This window comes from Lolium rigidum, chromosome 3, assembly GCF_022539505.1.
Source record: "Lolium rigidum isolate FL_2022 chromosome 3, APGP_CSIRO_Lrig_0.1, whole genome shotgun sequence".
In the NCBI taxonomy this organism is placed as follows: domain Eukaryota; kingdom Viridiplantae; phylum Streptophyta; class Magnoliopsida; order Poales; family Poaceae; genus Lolium; species Lolium rigidum.
This window is the reverse complement of record NC_061510.1, coordinates 80,503,411-80,525,536: the sequence shown is the minus strand read 5'-3', so window position 1 is coordinate 80,525,536 and position 22,126 is coordinate 80,503,411.

Sequence of the window (22,126 nt, the reverse complement as noted above, 5' to 3'; positions counted from 1 at the left end):
AATTCTAGCAACGAAATAAGTACGCTTCTTAACATCATCAGAAAACAAGCTACTTAGAGTAGATAACTCAATCATGTGTTCTACATCACTTTCTTTTTCAGTACCACAAAAAGGTGTTTTCTCCACAATAGATATATGAGACAAATCAAGAGAAAAATCATAATCCTTATCCTTAATGTTTATAGGAGATGTGGCAAATTTAGGATCAGGAGACAGTTTATATCTAACGAGTATGTTGTGCAAGCAACTTTTTAATTTTTCTTGCATCAGTAGTAGAATTGCATTTATCAATAAAATCATCATCAAGTTCTACATAATCCTCATCAAGATTATCACTAGAGTATTCAACAGACTCAGGTGAATTAACAGGTGTAGCAGCATTTTCATTAGGAGTTTCAGCATTTCAATTTGCCTAGACCTAGCAATTGTAGCATCTAGAAAAGATCCCAATGAACCACTATCATCAAGCACAGTAGAAGCATCATCAATATTATAAGAATTTTCAGATCTAGCGAAGTACCAGCATGTGAAGCATGTGGTGGTGAAACAAGTTTATCAATCACAGATGGTGAATCAAGAGCAGCAGAGGTACTCAGAGTTGTACCTTTTCTTGTAGTGGATGGTAATATGGCGACTTTAGGATCGTGAGGTTTACCCATGATGGAGAATTTGCAGCGAACAATATCAATCCAAGTGAACTTCCAAATAAAGCTATGCTCCCCGGCAACGGCGCCAGAAAATAGTCTTGATGACCCACAAGTATAGGGGATCGCAACAGTCTTCGAGGGAAGTAAAACCCAATTTATTGATTCGACACAAGGGGAGACAAAGAATACTTGAAAGCCTTAACAACGGAGTTGTCAATTCAGCTCGCACTGGAAACAAACTTGCTCGCAAGAATTTATCGATAGTAACAGCATTTATAGCGATAGCGGTAGTGAAATAACGAGCGGCGAGTAACAAAGACAGCGAGTAGTGATTATAGTAAACAGCAGGATTAAAATACCGTAGGCACAGGGATGGATGTCGGGCGTTGCATGGATGAGAGAAACTCATGTAACAATCAAAGCAAGGCATTTGCGAGATAATAATAAAACGGTATCCAAGTACTAATCAATCAATAGGCATGTGTTCCATATTTAGTCGTACGTGCTCGCAATGAGAAACTTGCACAACATCTTTTGTCCTACCAGCCGGTGGCAGCCGGGCCTCTAGGGAATCTACTGGAAATTAAGGCACTCCTTTTAATAGAGCACCGGGGCAAAGCATTAACACTCCGTGAACATATGTGATCCTCATATCACCGCCATCCCCTTCGGTTGTCCCAATTTCTGTCACTTTGGGGCCTCGGGTTCCGGACAGCAATACGTGTATACAACTTGCAGGTAAGATCATAAAGCAATGAATATCATAATGAATTAATAACATGTTCAGATCTGAGATCATGGCACTCGGGCCCTAGTGACAAGCATTAAGCATAACAAGTTGCAACAATATCATAAAAGTACCAATTACGGACACTAGGCACTATGCCCTAACAATCTTATGCTATTACATGACCAATCTCATCCAATCCCTACCATCCCCTTCAGCCTACAGCGGGGGAATTACTCACACATGGATGGGGGAAACATGGCTGGTCGATGGAGAGGCGTCGGTGGTGATGATGGCGATGATCTCCTCCAATTCCCCGTCCCGGCGGAGTGCCAGAATGGAGTTTCTGGTCCCGAGACGGAGTTTCGCGACGGTGGCGGCGTACTGGATGGTTTCTCGCGATTTCGACTTCCTCCCGTGCGTTTTTAGGTCGAAGGCAATAAGTAGTCCGAAGGAGGGTGTCGGGGGCCAGCCGAGGCCGCCACACACTAGGGCCGCGCGCCCCCCTCCTGGGCCGCGCCGGCCTAGCGTGTGGGGCCCTCGGGCCCCCACCCGGCTTGCCCTTCGGCTCCGTCAATATTCTGGGAAAATAGGACCTTCCGCATAAATTCCGAGGATTTTCCTGAAAGTTGGATTTCTGCACAAAAACGAGACACCAGAGAAATTCTGCTGAAAACAGCGTTAGTCCGTGTTAGTTGCATCCAAAATACAAAAATTAGAGGCAAAACAATAGCAAAAGTGTTCGGGAAAGTAGATACGTTTTGGACGTATCAGTGGTTGGCCATTGCCTTCTCCCACCTGATGGACTTGCTGGTACTGCTGCCTGTTTGGCTGAGGCTGTACCGGTAGAGCATTTGCTCCGATAAGCGGTGGTGGTGGTGGTAATTGATGCTGATGCAGCATATCTTGAGATGGTGGTAGCATTGTGGAGCACCCTTGTGCCTGCGCATCTTTTATCGCTCCCTTGAGCATCAAGTACTTGGTCCAAGAACAGTCCTTCGTCAGATGATTCGACGGGTGAGCCGGATTCGGAGTGTGCCACCGGCAAGGTTGATCCATCGCAGCTTCCATGGTATATTTCACAGGTTCTTGCCAATTCTTTTTCTAGCCCCAGGGTTTCTTTTCGATCCACTGTTTCTTAGGACCTGCCCATGGCTGTGATCCGGTTCTCTGCCTCTGGCTGCCGCTGGCCTCCGAGTTTTCTTGTACAGCAGCAACTTGCTGCGGACCGTACCTTCGATCCGGGAATTCTTCCCTTCTCTTGTTGTTCCGGTTATCCCGGTGTTGCTCTTGGCGCTGCTGAGGCGGGTTTGATTGTTCCGGCTCAGCTTGCACCGCCGGTTGCAATGGGTCTCCCAATGCGTAGTTATCTGCCCCATGTATCATCTCCGCCAGAGTTACCGGCATGTTCCGCTGCAGCTTTTGCCACAACGGCGAACCTCTACGGCATCCATTGCAAAACCAAGCAATGGCTTGCGCCTCTATCACCCCTTCGCAGGAGTTTCTCGTGGAGTTCCACCGGGCCAGGTAATCCCGGTTTGTTTCCTGTGGGCGCTGCACGCACAAGGCGAGCTGCTGAGGCCTGTTGGGACTCCAGTATGTGCTGCTGAAATTACTCACAAAAGCTTCCTCAAAGTCCAACCAACCGTTTATGCTTCCTGCCGGCAAGTTGTTCAGCTAGAGTCGTGCCGGTCCCACCAGGAATGATGGTACGATTCAGCCCAACGCCGGTTTCCTCCTCCAGCTACGGTTCCTCCGCCACCAGCGACGTATACCGCGGTCACGTAATCCGCGAGTCAATCTTCTGGCTTAGTGGTGCCATCATATGTTTTTGTGTCACGGGGCAACTGGAAGTTGCGAACTGGTGGTTCCTCTTTCATGATCCTTGGACCAAAGCATTTTGGACCCGGAGGACCTTCTGCCTCGATCATTTCAGACAAATATACTCTATCCAGACGGTGCCTCGCATCCCATTCTGGCACGTGTCTTTCTCCCACGCGTTCTCCCAATGGGTTCCGGTGTGCCGTGAATCTTGTCGAATCAGCCTCATCGTAATGTTCCGGTACCGCGGCCCTTGCCTGCCGGTACCTTGGGGGAAGCATTTCCTCCTCTTCATACGCTGCCCTTGCATCTCGATAATTTTGCCCGGTTTCATATCTACCGGCATGATTGTTTCCGGCATAGCCTCCTTTGGCGTAGCCTCGATCTGCCCCTTGGCTTTTCCTACCGGCATCGTGTTGCCCGGCTTGTTGCTTTCCGGCAAGGACCGGATCAAACACAGTCATCTGCTGCGCATTCATCTCTTTTTCCTTTCTTCTGTCCGGATGGGGGGACGATACCTGCCCATGGGACTTGCTTCCGGCATTCTTTGTTGAACGCGCGGATCTCGAAGCCACAGCTTTGTTCAACTTAGCAAGCTGCTTAGCATTCTGCTGCTCAATGGTTTCTAGCAAATCTCTAACACGCTCTTGCTGTTTTGCCAAAGCCTCTCCGGAAAGCGATTCACATAGCTCTACTGCAGCCTTAGCAGCTTTTATGGTTTTATCCGGGCTACTATACTTAAGTTTCTCTATGATGCTCACAGATGCAGAGGTACTTTTGCCGGCAAGAACTTCCTTACGCAAATCCTGATCTAGATTGCGAGCCTTAAGCCGATTTTCCGGTATCCTAGCAGCATGAGCGCTAACTGAAGCAAAGCCATGGGCAGCGTTATACTCACGTAGGGTTAGGTTCAGCTCGCGCTGCGCCCGGACGATGTCGGCGCCGTTCGCGAGCAGCTTCTGGCGTTGCGCCTCCAGCTCCGCCTGAGCCGCTGCCGGGTCGATGTTCTGCGCGATGGGCGTCGCCAGCACGTTCATCGCCGCTTGGAGTGGTGTCTCCGGTGGTGCGGAAGATGCTCCTGCAGCGCCTGCGTTGCGCTCCAGCGGTGGCTTGGCCGGACGGGTCGATGCCGCACGGCCAGCACCTTCATCCACAACCTCCTTGCCAGCGCCAACCGCGCCAATCATCATCACCTCCACGCTGCCGGCAGCGCGGCCAGCACAGAGCCACCTTGGCGGATCCGGCGCCACCAACACCGGCGAGAGGCGCTGGCACACAGGGACAGTGCCGAAGTAGACGCGGTGGCTGCCGAACTCGATGAGGCGGCCGTTCTTGGGGAAGATGCCGCCGTTGGCGAAGCAGCCCGCGTTGTCGTTGATGAAGTCCATGGAGTAGAGGCGCTGCACGAGCGCAGACACCGTACGCTCGCCGGCGACGTCAAGGATGCCCGCCCGAATGTGAACTCCAGCAAGCGCCACTTCATGCCCCACGGTGGGCGCCAACTGTCGTCGTGGTGAACAGACAGATGCCATAGGATGGCTTAAGTTGGGGCCGAATGGGCGCTAGAGGATTCGGGGGAGGGTTTTTGATTAGATAGGACGAACTTCCGGATGCTTTCCTCAAGAACTTAGCCAAAGCCAGAGGTAGAAGAAGAAAGACACAAGGAAGAACTCTGCTCTAGATCTTTCTCCTCATTGATCTCAACAGGATACAGGTTTGTGCATACAAGGTTTTTCTCTAGATAGCATGTACCCGCGTACGGGTGTGCCCCCTCTCCTTATATAGGGGAGAGGGTGGCTTACAGAGGAAGAAACCCTAGGAAACCCTAATGGCATCTTTGACTAGACAAACTACTTTACAAAGTTACTTTAATCATAAATGACGCCGGGGTCTTCTTTAATCAGAGAGGCTGACGTCCTCCGGCTTCTTTCAGCGTCATCCTCTTCTTTATCGTCACGGCTTCGTTTAAAGCTACTTTGCTTAGCTCATCCTTGTCCTTTAGCTCTGGAGAGAATCTTTGACCAGTCTTGCCGACGTGCTACAGTGCACTTCTTACCGGTAGCCCGGTGTCTTCTTTATCTGGTTCCGGTATACCCCTCTTGGGGATACCGGCTTAGCTTTAGTTAGCCAAACACTTAACTTCGTGCTCCGGTATAAACATTAAACCGGTATCTTGATGGATCAAACCATCCGGTTTGGCATGCCTTTGGCATACCGGGGGTCATCCCCCCAACATAGGTACTGTGGATCGGAAGGAGCAGCCGGGCGTGGCCACTCGCACGCCCACGCCGGCGCGACGCGGAACATATCTACATGAGCACTCCAAACGTCGTGGAATCGATCTCGATCTCGATTGGGGACGCGAACTGATCGGTCGTGTCATCCCGTCTGTATTCTTTTGGGCAAAAGATCGATGGTGCGTTGTTGGGCCTAGGCTGCTGAAAATGAGTAGTGGGCTGCAGAAAATCGGGGGCCTCTAGAAATCGGGGGCCCTGACCGATCGATCTTCCCGATCGTGGCCATCCACGGGGCTGCTAAGGGTACGAAATGCAGCACCGCATATACAACTAAACATCGCCACCTAAAAACCGGTCCTATTCTGTTTGTTCCGCTCAGTGCCGCCTCCTGAAACCGTAGCCTCTCCTTCATCTTTGTCTCCATGGTAGATTGGTTCCCCCTCCTCCGGTCCACCTCACCAGCATCAGGAGGGGCGGGGAACCAAACTGTGTGGGAAGTTTTTTTTATTAAAGTAGTATTTTCATAGAATAGATTATAGTTCGATTGTCGTCTTCTTCTTGGTCTCCACCGAATGAAGATGACATCGTTTTCAATAAGTGATCTTCAGCTATTCGTTCGACGATGAGATATTCTTCCCAATGTCAATGAATGGTGGTGTTGAAAGATAACAATTTTCTAGATATGAGTCTTTAGATCTTACTTCACTGGATCAATTTTGGATCTTTTCTCAAAGTTGCCGCGAAGAAAATTGTCCTCGTAGTATTTGTCCCGGCTACTACCTCCTCGAAAATGGTGATTCATATTCTAAGCTCTCCAACGATGTCGACCAAGCTGTTCGGTTATTTTTCCCTATCATATTGGTATTGGTACTCTTGTCGTGTCGCTCGACTACTTTAATAGTTGCGCGTGTGCACGTAGTCTTGGTATTGCGGTTAAAATTAAAATTATAGGAGAACCTTCATTAGTATTTACAGATCTATGATTTAGTGGTTATCATCGGCTGTTTTCAGAAAAAATACAAGATTGTGTCACTGTAGAAGAAAAAGATTTTGAAGACCTTCAAGACGTTCTCGTTTTCTTTAAACTTTATTTTATAATAGTTATAATCAGCTCATGTATCTCTACCACATACTATTTCTTATAATTATATGGTATTGATTGTTAAAAGAAAAATGGCCAACTAGACACTCAACGCTCAGCAGATAGATGGATATGTACAATGCTGCAACTGCTGGAATTCGGCAATGTATACTCGTGAACCGATAATTCACTCACGCAAGGACATCCGGGTGTACGTCTCTGTCTCTGTCCATCACCTCCTCTTTGGATGATAACTATGCAGAGATGTTGGCCACTTGTACGTGTGTTCTTGTGTACTAATAGCTCTATTCCAATTTTAAGCAAGCTAAGTAAAATTTGATCAATTTTTTAGAAAAAATAATCAATAAATATAATATTTTATAAGCATCATATGAAAAATATTTCATTTTGTGTTTTACATGTTAATGTTTTTAAAAAAACTTGATCAAACATTACATAGCTTGATTTCTCAAAAATAATATAATCCTTTTTAATTGGAACGGAGGTGTAGCTGGGAGGCTCCGGCTGGCGTGGTGATGAGAGGCTGCAGCGTCTTCACCACGATGGTCATGTTCAGCCGGAAGTCCGAGAGAAAATTGTAAAAAACCACCGAATTTAGGGTAAATACTTTAAAAGAGCACCACTATTCAGCTTTCTCGCAAATCACCATCAATATACGGGCAGACCGGTTACAAAACCATTGCTAACAGTCATTTCGAGCAGTTGGGCCAACTTTCATTGTTGGCATGGCGCTCTATATAATGTTCAAAGCGAGATGAATGCTAGAGAAAAATAATTCTATGAAACCTGGTCCACAAGTTCACCTGTGTTGACCAACTCCACGAATTGACATGTGTTCAGAAGAGAGAGAAAAAAGTACATGATTGGGTTGTTATTTTACATCTAAACTGGGACTCATGCCATGTGCCAATTTCTATTTGCATGAATTTGTGGACCAGGTTTCATAGAATTATTTTATGTCGCTAGACACTGCTCATTTCTTATTATTAATTTCTACTCCCTCTAGCCTTCTCCCGCGCTCTGCCTCCACTCCTCCTCGGGCCATACAAGGCCGACCACCACTCGAAGTTGCCACACGCGAGCCGCAAACTATTCCTCGACGGCGCTGAGCTCGAGGAGGGCTTGCAGTGTCGTGTTGCCATCGCCACCCCTGCAGGTCTCGAGCAACAAGCACGACAGGAGGAGCTTGCCGCCGGCGATCTCAGTAGGGACTCGGGACAACGACCGCCCCATGCGCGAGCGGTGATCATCGGCGTTGCGGCTCTGGGCTCGGGCCCCAATGGCTTCGGTGCGACCTACGTGCAGTGGAGCATCAGAGTGGAGGAAGATGAACACGGTGATGACGACAAAAAGTTTCCCGCGTCGATTCCTTTAGGAGTAAGGACCTCTGGTTCGGGACAAAGCTAAATAACATGTTCGTTGGTCTCGACGAGATCTAAGGAGACAGGAAGCAACATGATGCCGATAGCGGCATGCTCCAAATGCTATTCGCATTCTCGATGAATAGATGGAGAAAAGAGCAGCGACATGGGGGCGGACAGAGGCCATGACTAGGCAGGTTGGAGATGTGAACTCCTTGCCCAGTAGCCGCGGCGGGGAGCAGGCTACGCGGCGGATTTAATTTTTCTTTTAGCTACCGTTGATAAATTGGAGAGAGCGCGTGTGCACTAACGTCTGTCTCTACCTACAATTACCGTTATGCCATCTCACACTAACAGTGGGTCCCATCAGTCAGAAATCATGTCAAACCGTGCTTATCGACCGAGAGTTTTTGTAACGAACTGTCCATATATACTGGTTGCGGTTCGCGAAAAAACCAAACAGTAGTGGTCTTTTAAAAGTAGTTGCTCAAAATATGGTTGTTTTTTTCGATAAAGGATGCTTTATTACTTTTGGGAAGCAATTACATCCAGCCTCTGCATAACCAGGATGCACACAGCCGTTCAAGTGTCTGGATTCAAAGTATATAAAAACTAGGCGAAATACATATCGAAGCGATGAATCATATAACGCCTAAGGTGAGGGTGGCGCTGCAATCCATAGACTATGCTGCCACCCATGTAGGGAAAAATTATCCCTCGCCATAGCCTTCAACCGTGTACAGACCTCCGTAAATAGGTCTCGGTTCTCCACCCGCTGAAGAGGTAACCACGGACGGAGAATACCTGTACATCTGTAGATGACCTGCAACAAAGAACAATATTTATCGTTAAAATCTTGTCATTTCTACTTAGCCAAAGCGCCCAGATAACTGCTAGCGCCCCCACCCTAAGAAGCAACTTAAATCTTGAATCGACATCGTGAAGCCAGTTGCCAAAGACATTGGCCACACTAGTCGGGGGATACAGGGTAGACGCTACTTGGATGACTGACCATATAGATCTCGCAAAATGGCACTGGAAAAGAAAGTGTTTAATAGTTTCATCATGATGACAGAAAACACACCGTGAACTTACGTGCCAATTCCAGAACAAGATTATCTTTAGTAAGAATAACTCCTCGACGAAGGTACCATCCAAAAAATTTAATTTTTAATGGTATCTTCATCTTCCAGATTTTCTTATTATTATCAACTGGTGTATCAGAATGAAGGATCACATTGTATAAAGATTTGACTGAGAAAGTACCATCTACATGAAGATTCCATCTAAATTCGTCCGGTTCAGGCGATAGGTGAATATCTCCCAGCCGGTGAATTAGAGCATTCCATGCCAATAGCCTTTGTCCAAGCAAAACCCGTCTGGACGTCACATTCGGGAGTGAGGTAGCCATTACTGTGGCAATGGTATCACCTTTGCGACGAACAATACTATACAGAGCAGGATACTGTTCACTTAAGGGAGCATTGTCTAACCAAACATCTTCCCAGAAACGTATCTGTTCTCCATTCTTAATCGAGAAAGTACCATGGCGAAAGAAAACATTCTTTGTCGCCATGAGTCCAGCCCAGAAGTGAGAATCCCCAGGTTTCCAAACCACTTGGATAACGTCTTCGAGCCAATATACTTCCTCCGAAGGATAGTTTGCCATATCCCATCCTCGGTAAGAAGCTTAAAAAGCCATTTACCCAGCATAGCTGAATTCTTAACATCTAGGTCGTGAACTCCAAGTCCCCAGGTTTTCAAAATATGGTTGTTGTTTGCAATTTTCTCAAAAACCGACTCATGTTGCACGCCGCCACTGCCACCATCTGAAACATAATAGAATTGTATGATATGAAGGAGAATCATGGCCATGTTATTACCTTGGCTGCTGCTTTTGATAGATAGTGTTTCCCAGCTTCGGATCAACGCTCTACTTCGTCTTGTCATCGCTCAACCTCAGTGTCGCCTTTCTTAGTCTTGCGCCAAAAAGAGAACTCGTCGGTAAGAATGTGGATCTTGGTAAGACACGATGACAATAATTGCAAGGTTAGAAAGACTTGTCCCATGTGTATGGTATGGTCCACGGGCTTCCTCCATAAGGATGACACCGAAGTTGTAAACGTCGATCTTCATGATCAGATGCCCAGTCATTATAGCGATCGTGTCATCATATACCTTCACGGAAGAAAAATACGATCACAATATGTTCATGAATTATATTATGGACGTGGCTAGTTCTCGGTTACTCAAAATAATTTAATTTTTAATTACCCAATTTTATTTGTAATTTAGTTAGTCATGTGTACAGTTTACGGTGTGGTCTATGGAGAACCCACAGATGACAGATGTTCTATAAACCTTCTTTCCCTCGTACATATTTACGCGTAGATGCTTGGCACATAGACAGTCTGAACCTACACGTAGATCTTGGCAGTGACGGAGCCAGCAAGCCAGCTCAGGGGTGTGAGCTTATACGGGGATTATGGATCCTCTTACTATTGAAGCGCTGGTCCTGAGAGATGCAGTTTTATATACTGTTGTTAGAGGCTTCGAAAGGGATGGACTGTCAAGTGTTGTGCAAACATTAGCAGGACAAACTAAACAACCGACCTCTGATTCGTCCTATTCTAGAGGAGATTTATGAGCATAGTTTAGGTTTTCAAACTTTTACTATTTCTCATGTTAGACGTGAGGCCAATATGTTGGCTCACTGTTGCGCTAAGTTTGCGTGTATACAAGATGAGAATAGGTCTTGGGATGTAGAACCGCCAGACTTCTTAGAGCACAGTCTTATGACTGATTGTAATCCAGACCAAAGCAGTAGATTTTCTGACGCACTCTTTTCCTTCCAGAGTACCGAAGGGGGCTGGAAGGTTTTTAATGAGGCGAACCAACTTGCTTAATTTTAATATTTTGTGTTTCAAAAAAGCCTTCAGCGTGTAATAGCATAAAAAAGGAGTTGCCATCCGTAATTTTATGTTGGAACAAACGCTTCCAAAGCTACCGGAGTTGCACGATTGGGAGGCATAACCCCTGCTTGTTCCCCTTATCTTTATTTATTTTTTAAAATGGAGGCAAAAACTTTACATCATCTATTAATGAAAGATCGAGATGTCGCCTAGAGGGGGGGTGAATAGGAAATTAAAAACTCTTGCGAATTTGTCTTGTAAGAATGTGGAATTAAACTAACGTTTAGATTACAAGCACAAACCCTAAATATGCTAAGCTCAACTAAGTGTAATAATAGCAACTAGAGCTAAGCAAGATAGGCACAAGATATATGTAGCACAAGTGATAGCAAGATATATGTACTTCAAGCACGATGGTTATCACAAGGAAAGAGATCTCGGGTATAGAAATAACCGAGGCATGCGGAGACGAGGATGTATTCCCGTGTTCCCTTCCTTTGCAAGAAGGTACGTCACGTTTGGAGGAGTGGAAGTCCCACGAAGGATTCCCCGCGCCACGAAGGCTCACCCTATTCTCCGAGCAACACCCACGAAAGATAATTGCCCTTTCCTTATGGTTAGCTTTTCCTCCACTCCGGAGATGGCAAGCTCCACAATCACTTCACAAGCAACACGAAGGAGAAGCCCGGGCCCCTTCACAATCTTCCACGAAGAGATCACCGGGGCACCAACCAAGCCAACTAGGAGGTCTCCCTCCAAGAGTAACAAGCTCACGGTCTCTCACTCTAACTAATCGTGGTGGAGAGCTCAACACTATGCAATGATGCAAAGCAAGAACACTAGAGGTGTTCAAATCCTTCACTCTCAAATCCCACCCAAGCAACAAATGCTAAGATGAGATTGGAGAGGAAGAACAATGGGGAAAGTAAACAAAAGACTCCAAGATCTAGATCCAAAGGGTTCCCCTCACTTAGAGAAGAAATTGATTGGTGGGAATGTAGATCTAGATCTCCTCTCTCAAATTCTCAAGAATGGGCAAGAATCATGGGAGGAATCAAGGGAGGAAGCTAGTTCTTCAAATAGCAACAATGGAGGTGAAGAAGGGGAAGAACTAGCTAAGCCCAAGGTGGAAGAAGGGCTATTTATAGCTAGGGAGAAGAAATAACCGTTGGGGGAAAAGTCAAGCAAAACTGTTCAGAAAACGGGGATAAAATTCGGCCCAGCCGGCCAACCGGACGGCCGACCGGACCAGGCGCCGGACGGGTCGGCGTGCAGGCCGGCAGAGCCGGACCTGGCACCGAACAGGCCAAGCGGCCCAGCAGGGCGACCGGTTAGCCGGGCCATGTGCCGGTAGGCCGATCAGCGGGGCGAGCGGGCCGCGCCAGGGAGAGAAGGCCCAAGCCGGCAGGGAGGCCGATCGGACCGGGCCGCACGCCGAGCAGGCCGGCAGCCGCCGGGAGCTGGGCCGGACCAGACCGGACCCGCCTCAGTAAGAGGCCTGGCTGGCACCAGCGCGAGATCCGGTCCAGGCCGGGTGGGCCGGCGGGTGGGCCGGTCAGGCCGGTTGGCCACTACCTCCCCTTTTCTTTTCCTTTTTATTCTTTTCCCTTTTTCTTTAATAACAAAAGCTCCCGAACTCCGAATTGAATGAAACCAATTTTGTTTGGAAGATTACAACAAATTCTATCCAATAGAAAGTGAAAACACAAGAATCTGTAGGAGGGGATTTTATCATGAATATAAAAGGTAGAACCTTATATCATGAATAATCGGTAAAATCATCCAACCTCGAAAACGCAATAGAAGATGCATGCGGATTCCGTTTTCGATGAACTTGGGCTTGTTGTAAAGTTAGCAACAAGCTCAAGAACCTCACACAGAGAAACACCAAGAAGCAATAGAGATATGCAAAGTATGCAAAGGATTGAGCTCCCTAAGACGATGTGATCAAGTTACCCAACCGAAAGCCCCTCTTAATAGTGTGGCTATCTATCCTATAATCCGGTCTCCCATCAACCACCTTGAGACAGGTAAAAGGAAAACCTATCAAGGCCATACCTTTGCCTTGCGCATCCCGCTTGATCTTGATGATAGCTCTCCAAGCTCTACTCAAGACGGAATGCCTCAACTTGATCATCGTTGCTTCATGAAGACTAACAAATGCTCCCCCATACATCATGATGGGAAAGCTCCATTGATGCACATCTTGTAATATCCCAGGTTTAGAGACGATCGAGGGGTAGATTTTAGAAAGGGATGTGCATTGCATTGTAGTTTACGGGGAAATTTCGCGCTTTTAAACAAAAACTGCATCGAAGGGGGACAAGTTTCTCTCTCGACACCTTACAGGGTTAGGGTTTCGAGAGTGCGACAAACATGTTCCTTATTCAACTAAACTAGGGTTTTGAGAAGAGAGGGGAGAGTTTGCATCACAAACTTAAGTTGCATGATTGAATTCTAAATTAAGTTGTATGAATGAATTCAAACCAAGTTTGAATTTGAATTTCAAATTCAAACATCAAATGAATATCACATTATCCAAACTTCGAGATAATTTAATAAACAATTAGCTCTGAATCAAGATTATAAATAATACAACAATTAAGTAAAGCTCATTAAGGAAAACTTGAGCTTTATTAATAATCACACCAGATACATTGTCATTTACAATATTCAAAATTTGAAACAAATGAATATTACAACATATTACAAGAATTGGACAAAATGGAAAATGAACAGAAAAGAAAAGTACAATTCAATGTTCTATCCTAACACTACAATCTAGTCTTCATTTAGCCTTGTACTTGATGATATCCATGATCCTTGGAGCATCAGGTGGTGTCCCTGCACACAAACACAAAGCAAATAAAAGAATAAGTGTTATGCCAAGTGGCATAGCCACTTGGCAGGTTAGCAAACAAATGAAATGAAGTGGATATGCTCAAGTTTCTGCCGAGCAGATCCATGCCATAGATAGGACCAAGTCCAAGTGCACAGCACTTGCACACACACACAACCGAGCAGCACACAAGGCTGTGTGCATGTGTAACACACACACACACCGGGGTGAGTCACCGCAAGCTGCGGGTGGTGCTTGTCGACCAACAAGAGCAAGCCGACATCATATAAAAGCTTTTCCCAGCCAAACCCTAGTCACTTGAATCATCCATCGGCAGAAGCTGAACCGGTAAGCCACCAAGAACACCAAGAACACCAAGAACGGCTAGAACAGATAGAACGAGCCTCACTTGTTCAATCTATTCCAAGACACCACCGAATTAAATCAAGTTCATCAAGTCACCGGGAGGAGCGAGGGCAAGCAAAGCAACCATAAGATCAACACGAGAGGCAAACCTCTACACCAACAGCACATTCTAGGAGGCTGGAGTGAGGTATACCACACAAGAGCCTGAGCAAGATCATATCTTGCTCATACTTTAGCATGCTTGCATCACAGGAGCACAGAAGGGTAGGAAAACCCTGGGTGTATCATCATTTGGTTATTAAACCAATTGGTGCCAGCAAGTACAACCAAGGCTAAAAGGAACATAAACCAGGGAACACTGGTTGTGACAACACAGTGTCAAAACCAGAGAAATCCAGCATGGATTCACTCCTTGTAGCCATTCAGATTCACAAAGCACCTATTAGCCTAGCTAAACCATCGGATTGACGAGGCAACATGTGCCTATCCTATTTATCAACATCAAGGCTACTTGGAAATTCACTAAGTGACTAGCCGGTGAGCATCTATCCATCACGAGAAAGCCACCAAATAGGGGAGCTATCCTAGGGCAGCACATGAATACTGCCAGGATCACCTCAAACCCTAGATCAGCCAAACCAACAAGCCAAATACAAATATCATCACCCTGATTGGGTTCAAAGAAGGGCTAGGGTTCCCAACCACTGTGGGCATCCATCTAGCCTAAGCCAATCAATTGTGATGATCATCAACGTATCACGAGTTCACATCAATTATCCACTCCATCAATAAAGGCAACACGGATAATTGATAATAACAAGTAAATCATGAAACAGACACATGCTAATGATCCAGGAGGATCACTTGCAAGCATCAGTCGATGCTTGAGCAAGCACCAACACCGATCCGTGCCACACACATACACATAAATAGGTAACGACAATGCACGAGCACGAGTAAGCAAATCAATTAACCAGCTGTTGATGATCACATGATCATCAGAGCTTGACATAGCATGCTAGAGCATCATTAAGCAACAGAGCATGGACCAGGTATTTAATTGGCCACAGATAATCAACAAGTGTTTCACAGACAACCAAATAGATAATTAAATGATTGTATCCAGAAGCACATCCAAGGCAGGATGAACCTCTAGATCAAGATAAATTAGTAAAGCACTTGGTGCTCATCACCGAATCATGCGGTTAAACCAGCGGTAATGCTCAATCAAGCATACACATGAAATTGAGCACAAGGGACAGACATACCAGTGCCACTGGAACTTGCAAATTGCAAGGAATACACATGGTAATCAAGCCAGGGCAGCCAAATTGAATACACATGAGTGTCTAGCAAGAATAGTAACTAGAACAGAGGCACAGGGAAGGATCCAAGCCAGATATGCAAGATTCAACAAGCATGTGGCTATGGAACATGCACAGAACTGTGCACAATCAAGATAGCTAGAATTAAACCTAGCTAATAAGCAGAATAGGGCAGCACCGTAGCTAGGATTCATGGCAGTAGCACAAGCAGCAGCAGCACACGCCACACGGCAAGCTAGGCGCAACGAGCAGCGAGCAACGGCACGGCGAGGCCCTCCATGAGGAGGAACGCCTTGGCTAGAGCTGCGAGAGAGGAAGAAGAACGAGGACATAAGAGAGAAGAAGAGGTGGAGGACGTCACCGGGGTCGAGGCTGGCCAACCACCATGGCGGCCACGGCGGCACACGCCGGAGCGCGGCGGCGCCGAGGCCAAGCCAGGCCATGGCGGCGCCACAACACCACCCCATCGTGGCGGCCACAGCACCATCACGCCGGAGCTTGGGGAGCCACGGGATCAAGCGGATCCCGAACCCTAGGCATGGCGGTGAGGGTCGATGACGAGCGAGGGACGGCGTCAGCTCCAAATCGACGCGGAGGGAACGAATCGCCGTCGTCTGGCGGTTCGATTGCGCCCCATGGCGTAAGCCATGGCGGCCGGTGACCGCCGGAATCGGCCGGCGACGGTGCGGGCGACGCAGGTCGCCAGTGAGAGTGGAGGGGATTAGGGTTAGGTCGAGCGGCGCGAGGTGAGGTAGTGAGCAAACGACCGCTCGGGTCGGTTGGACCCGAGCTGGTTTAGCCCAATCCATCGGGCTCCACGCGACGAGTGGGCCCAGGGGCATATATGTCCTTTCACAATTTGATAAAAACCTGAAACTTTGAAATTCAATAGAAAATTGATAAAAGCTCTAAAAAATAATTAAAAATATGAAAATGGATCAGCATAAAATTCTTTATTTAAATAAAATACCAAACAGAATTTTTGAAGACAATTAAGAATAAGTCTTATTTTGATGATTTAAATAAGAATTTAAACCACACATATTATTTTCAATAATGAAAATAAGTCCATTAATGCAATTGGACTTTCAAAACACCTTGACAATATTTCAAGGTTGTATTTACCCTAAACAGAATATCTCCAAATCTATCTTAGTATTAACCTCTCATAAAATAATAACGACATCGGAAGGGGGGAACAAACCCTAAAACTGGAATCATGCATAATTGCTTCTTTAACCATTGCCCTTATCGGACAATGATGCTATTTTTCAGAACCGGAGGACAAGGCTCAGTCCACACCATCCAACTGCAAAACTTTGCAGTGTTCAGGCAAGTTCATCACTTGCTCATGTCATTTGAGTATCTTTATCAAATTACTTGCAAAGTACTATGATTATCACTATTGCATAAAAAACCAAAACCACTATTTTCATAACTATGAATATGACTATGTGGTTGGCAATGGAACCATGGATTGTGTTGATATGGTGGAGGTTCCATTGCAAGGGTTTATATCCATCTAGGATTAAACAACAAATGTCGTCCGAGTGATTCTTGTGCCGTAATAACCGTGTTAACCATAAGATCCGGAGTGGGACGGAGTAGTCAAAAGTGTTTCCACCTCTCGTTCATCAACGGATGCGCTTTACCGTAGACACTTGTATCCGTCGGGGCAAGCGGTTGGGCTGGGGAAGCCTTAAGTCCCCACGGCATAGTCCGTAGACACTTGTCGCTCGAAGAACAAGCGGTTAGGCTGGGGAAGCCTTAAGTCCCCACGGTATTGCGGTCTATGATGGGTTGCAGCTACCGGCGAAGGAGTTTGGTTAACGAGTCCCAAAGCTGTTGTCGTGGTCGGGGTCCACCCGTGAGTGGGAATAATGGGACCGGCGAGGACCCAGGGTCGGGGTATGCAACAAAGGGTGGGTGTTCGAGGTAGCGGAGGAACATGATTGGCTAGACCTTATACCGGGCCTCACACCATAGGAAGTGTGGACGGGAAAGCTGCCCGGTTGGCACCAAGGTTAAGATCTCTTATGGGTAAAGCAACACACCTCTGCAGAGTGTAAAGAACTGTGACCCGTCACTCCCTGTTCCGGGATATGGAACTACGAACGCGGCCGGAAAGGAGCTCCATGAAGTTCTAGTAAACCGGTGAAGGCTGACGGACATAGCTCTTTGAAATAAAAGCAATCTCTTGAAGAAATGTTTATCATAACCTGCATTGCTATTAGACTTTCTGGTCTAATATCGTAGCTAGTGCATTAAACACCTCTTTCCTATAATGAACTTGTTGAGTACGCTCGTACTCATTCCACTCTTAAATCCCTTGCTTAGATTGTCTGAATCGTCTGGAGGAGGACTACGACAACCCTGAAGGAGCCGAGATCATCGGCTATGAAGAACCAGACCTCTCAGGAGGTATCGAAGGCGTAGACTATCTCATAGTCTACGGAACCGGGGAGGCTTCCGGTGGAGATCAAGCCTAGAAGCACCAAGTAGTAGTTGTAGCCGAGCAGTGGGAACACCTAGTATTTAGCTGCTCGTGGTAATAAATGTATAACCTAGTGAAACTTCTATATTGTAAGTTAAGGTGGGTTCGCCTCGAACCCAGGAGTATCCCTCTTAGGACACAAGAGGAGCTCCAAGACAATATATGTTTGATGCTTGTAATAATAAGTGAATGAGTTATGGACCCTGCTATGTTACGTTGTACTACTCCGAGGGATGTAATATTTGCGGAATGGTACTTCGTGAATGTTATATCAACGGCCGGCATACTACAACATGCGAGTGGTATGCGAGGTCACCACGGTTGGTATAGAGCAAAAGCTTTGACCTTAGGTTGGAACCTAGTAAATGGGACCAAACGTTAGGAGTCAAATAGGATTAGTAAAGAATTCTCTAAAAGTATGGTGTATATTCACTTGAGAATACAACAATCATATCTTTTAGTGCGATAATTCTTTATTATCTCTATTATGATGCTGTATTACTAATCTTATAATCTTTCTATTTCTACAGCCAACATGGCAAGTTCACGTCCGGGACGAAACGTGAAAGTGATGGATTCTACACTGAGTGAATATGAAGGAGGACTTGCATATATTCTACGAGCCATGTTACTTGAATTTGGGTGTGATCCCCAGATTCAAGTAAAGAAATACATGTACTATGATGGTACTGTATTGGCCAAGTGTAGGGTAGGGCTACGACTTCCCGAATCTTTGGGATCGAGCGTAGTAATGCCAGCAGGGGAAGCCAGAACTATGAACACAGCCTACCATATAGCCGTTATGAGAGCCATAACCGATATTCGGGAGCATAAGACGAATGAGCTTATGGGTTCCGAATTCACCCACATTCCTCATCTGGAAGAGGAAGATGATCCCATGCTTAACCATTTCAAATATGCAAAACGAAAACCAGCAGAAGCCGCAAAATACATGGACAATAGCCGCAACTTACTATCGTTGTTCTTTCAGTTGAACCGTCATTTGACGGGAGCAATTGATACAATGCTAGAGGAGTTTACTGAACGCAAGGAGGAGACTAAGGGGAAGGAACCTATGGAGAATGAGGTGCACACACCAGTCTACTCAGCTGGTGACTACATTAGTATTGACCACCCTGAACGAGAAACTACACCTATTACACCTGGGAACTATCTTAGTAGTTCCTATAGAGGATATGAGGGTGGAGAGGAATCCGGAAACAATCAGCGTTCCGTGACTCCTATTGAAAACTCCACGGGTTGGCGTTGGGGGTCTGATACTGGAACTCATAGTACCTCAGCGTATTATGACGGGGAGATGAATGAAGATGCCACGACCCAGCACCAGAGTTATCCGTGGAATGAGGAAGAAGTTGGAGGGTATCCGACATAGGTTGAGTCGGATACGAATGTAGGAAATACCTATGGTGTAGGTACAGGGGAGTACACCAGATGGGTGGACTACGATGCACTGAATGATCAGTTCATGAACACTGATTTCTCCCTAGGATCATCATCTGATTCCGACTACCAGCCAACGGAAGACCTTATGTTCCAGGTTTTGTCAGGAGGACGACACGTTCGACTGGATGGAAGCCTGGAATGTATCGGGAGTGAAGATCGAATAGAGACCACCAAGGGGAAGCAAAGCTACAATACACAAGTACCACGTGTATTGTAGTGTGTAATATTTTGTAGAAATTTGTACATATACTTTAATAAGTGAGTTGCATACTCACATCGACTTGAGTATTGTAATAAGACCCCTTATGTATGCAAATATATGGTATATGTTTTATATGATTTGGATTTGCTTCTTGATTTCCATTGCGTGACTAGTTCTGTGCACAATGTTGAGCTCAGAAAACTTGCGCATGGAGTAACTATGAGTATCATCTTGTGTTGCAGAACTAGGGGTTATGTCGGGAGCGTTAGGAGAGGAGACCGAAGCGCAGCGCATGGAGCGCGAATCCAAAAAAAAGGAAGAGGCTGATGAAGCAGCCAGGAATCAATTTCCACCACCACCACCCATGACGCAATAGAATTTCGTCCAGTACATGCAATTGGTGGAGGAGAGGCAACGTATTACGTTGGAGCAGCAGAATAAATTCTTTCAGGAATTGCTGCAGCAGAACAGAGTTGAGAGACCTGAGAATCAGGGAGTCACTTTAGCAGACTTCCAGAACACAAAGCCTATATCTTTCGCATACGCGCCCGAGCCAATGGACGCGGAAGATTGGCTTATGGACACTGAGCGAAAGCTCAACATTGTTGGTTGCAACGACCAGGAGAAGGTTCGTTATGCTACCCACTTGTTATGTGGACCTGCCGCATCATGGTGGGACAACATAGTAGCCGTTTATCCGGCTGGAAAGGTATTTACCTGGGAGGAGTTTGCGAGAAAGTTCAGGGAATCCAATGTCCCTGAAAGTATTGTGGAACTAAAGCGTCGAGAATTTGAAAGTCTCGAGCAGAAGGACAAGGCCATCCTGACCTATGTCAGGGAGTTTTCAAAGCTGTCCCGGTACGCTGTTGAGGAGGTCAACACCGAGGACAAGAAGAAGAAGAGGTTTCTGAGGGGGTTAAGTCCCCCAGTTCAAGGTACAACTCCGAATGATGAGAGCAACGGAATTCCAAGAGTTGGTGGATGCAGCCATCACTCTTGAAGATGACTTCAAACAACTGCAAGATGAGAAGAGGAAGAAGGCCAAGTTTGAGCCTAAGAGGTTTGTTAGCAACAAGCCCAATACCAGCTTGAGTTTCAAGCCAAGGTACAACAACAACAACAACAACAACAACAGAAACTACTACAATAGCAGGAGGAACCAAGCGTTTCAGACTGCCAATCCAATGGTTTGCAGAAGTTGTGGACTTCCAGGGCATTTTGCCAAGGATTGCAAGAAACCAAGGATCATATGCTTTGGTTGTCGCCAGGAGGGGCACATGCTGAAGGACTGCCCCAAGAGAAATACTGGGAGGAGGTCGGTCAGGGAGGAGGAGGAAGCCGAGGAGGGAAGCTGGAAGAACAAGAAACCCTTCGGCAAGTTGAACTGCACCAGCCTGGAGGAGGTGGTTAACTCCGATCAGGCAGTGATAGGTACGCTCCAGATACTCACTCATCCTGGCAAAGTACTTTTTGATACTGGTGCAACTACATCATTCATTTCTCAGCAATTCATCATCAAACATGTGATTAGTTGCACTAAGTTAGATACACCCATAACTATACTTTCCGCGGGGGGAACGATAGTAGTAACTCATACCAAACAAAAACAAGTCATTATGATCAATAAGTGCGCATTTGACGCAGCACTGTTCATTTTACCGATGAAGGACATTGATGTCATTCTTGGTATGAAGCTGGTTGGAAGCTAATGGAGCATTGATCGACTGTGTGAACAAGACGGTATCGTTGAAAAGCCCCGATGGAAGTAGAATGATTTACCAAGGCGACAAACATACACAGATTGAAGTGGAGCTACAGCTGAACAACATGAAGGAAGTGAAATTGGAAGATATACCGATAGTGAATGAATTCCAGGATGTGTTTCTCGCGGAATTACCAGTATGCCACCAGATAGGGAGATAGAATTCACTATCGACCTAATTCCAGGAACAGCACCGATTGCTAAAGCACCATATAAGATGGGGCCTAAAGAGTTGAAAGAACTTAAGGAGCAATTGGATGACTTGGAACAAAAAGGATTTATACAAGAAAGTGTTTCACCATGGGGATCACTCCGTGATCTTCGTGGATAAAAGAGATGGAGGAAGAAGGATGTGCGGAGACTACAGGAATTTGAACAATGTCACAATCAAGAACAAGTACCCACTTCCAAGAATAGAAGATCTATTTGATCAAGTTAGAGGCGCGGGAGTCTTTTCCAAAATTGATCTAAGATCCGGTTATCACCAGATAAAGATCAAGAAGGAAGACGTTCCAAAAACTGCCTTTGTTTCAAGATATGGACATCATGAATATCTTGTAGTGCCTTTTGGATTAACCAATGCCCCGACAATTTTCATGAATCTCATGAATAAGATTTTCATGCCATGTCTAGACAAGTTCGTCATCGTATTCATCGATGATATCTTGATCTATTCCAAAGATAAAAGCTGAACATGCTGAACATTTGAAGATAGTGTTGCAAACACTAAGAGAACATCAACTCTATGCCAAATTCAGCAAGTGTGAATTTTGGCTAGATCAAGTAGAATTTCTTGGTCATGTCATTAGTAAAGATGGAATAGCTCTTAACCCGAGCAAGGTAGCAGCAGTTTTAGAATGGGAAGCA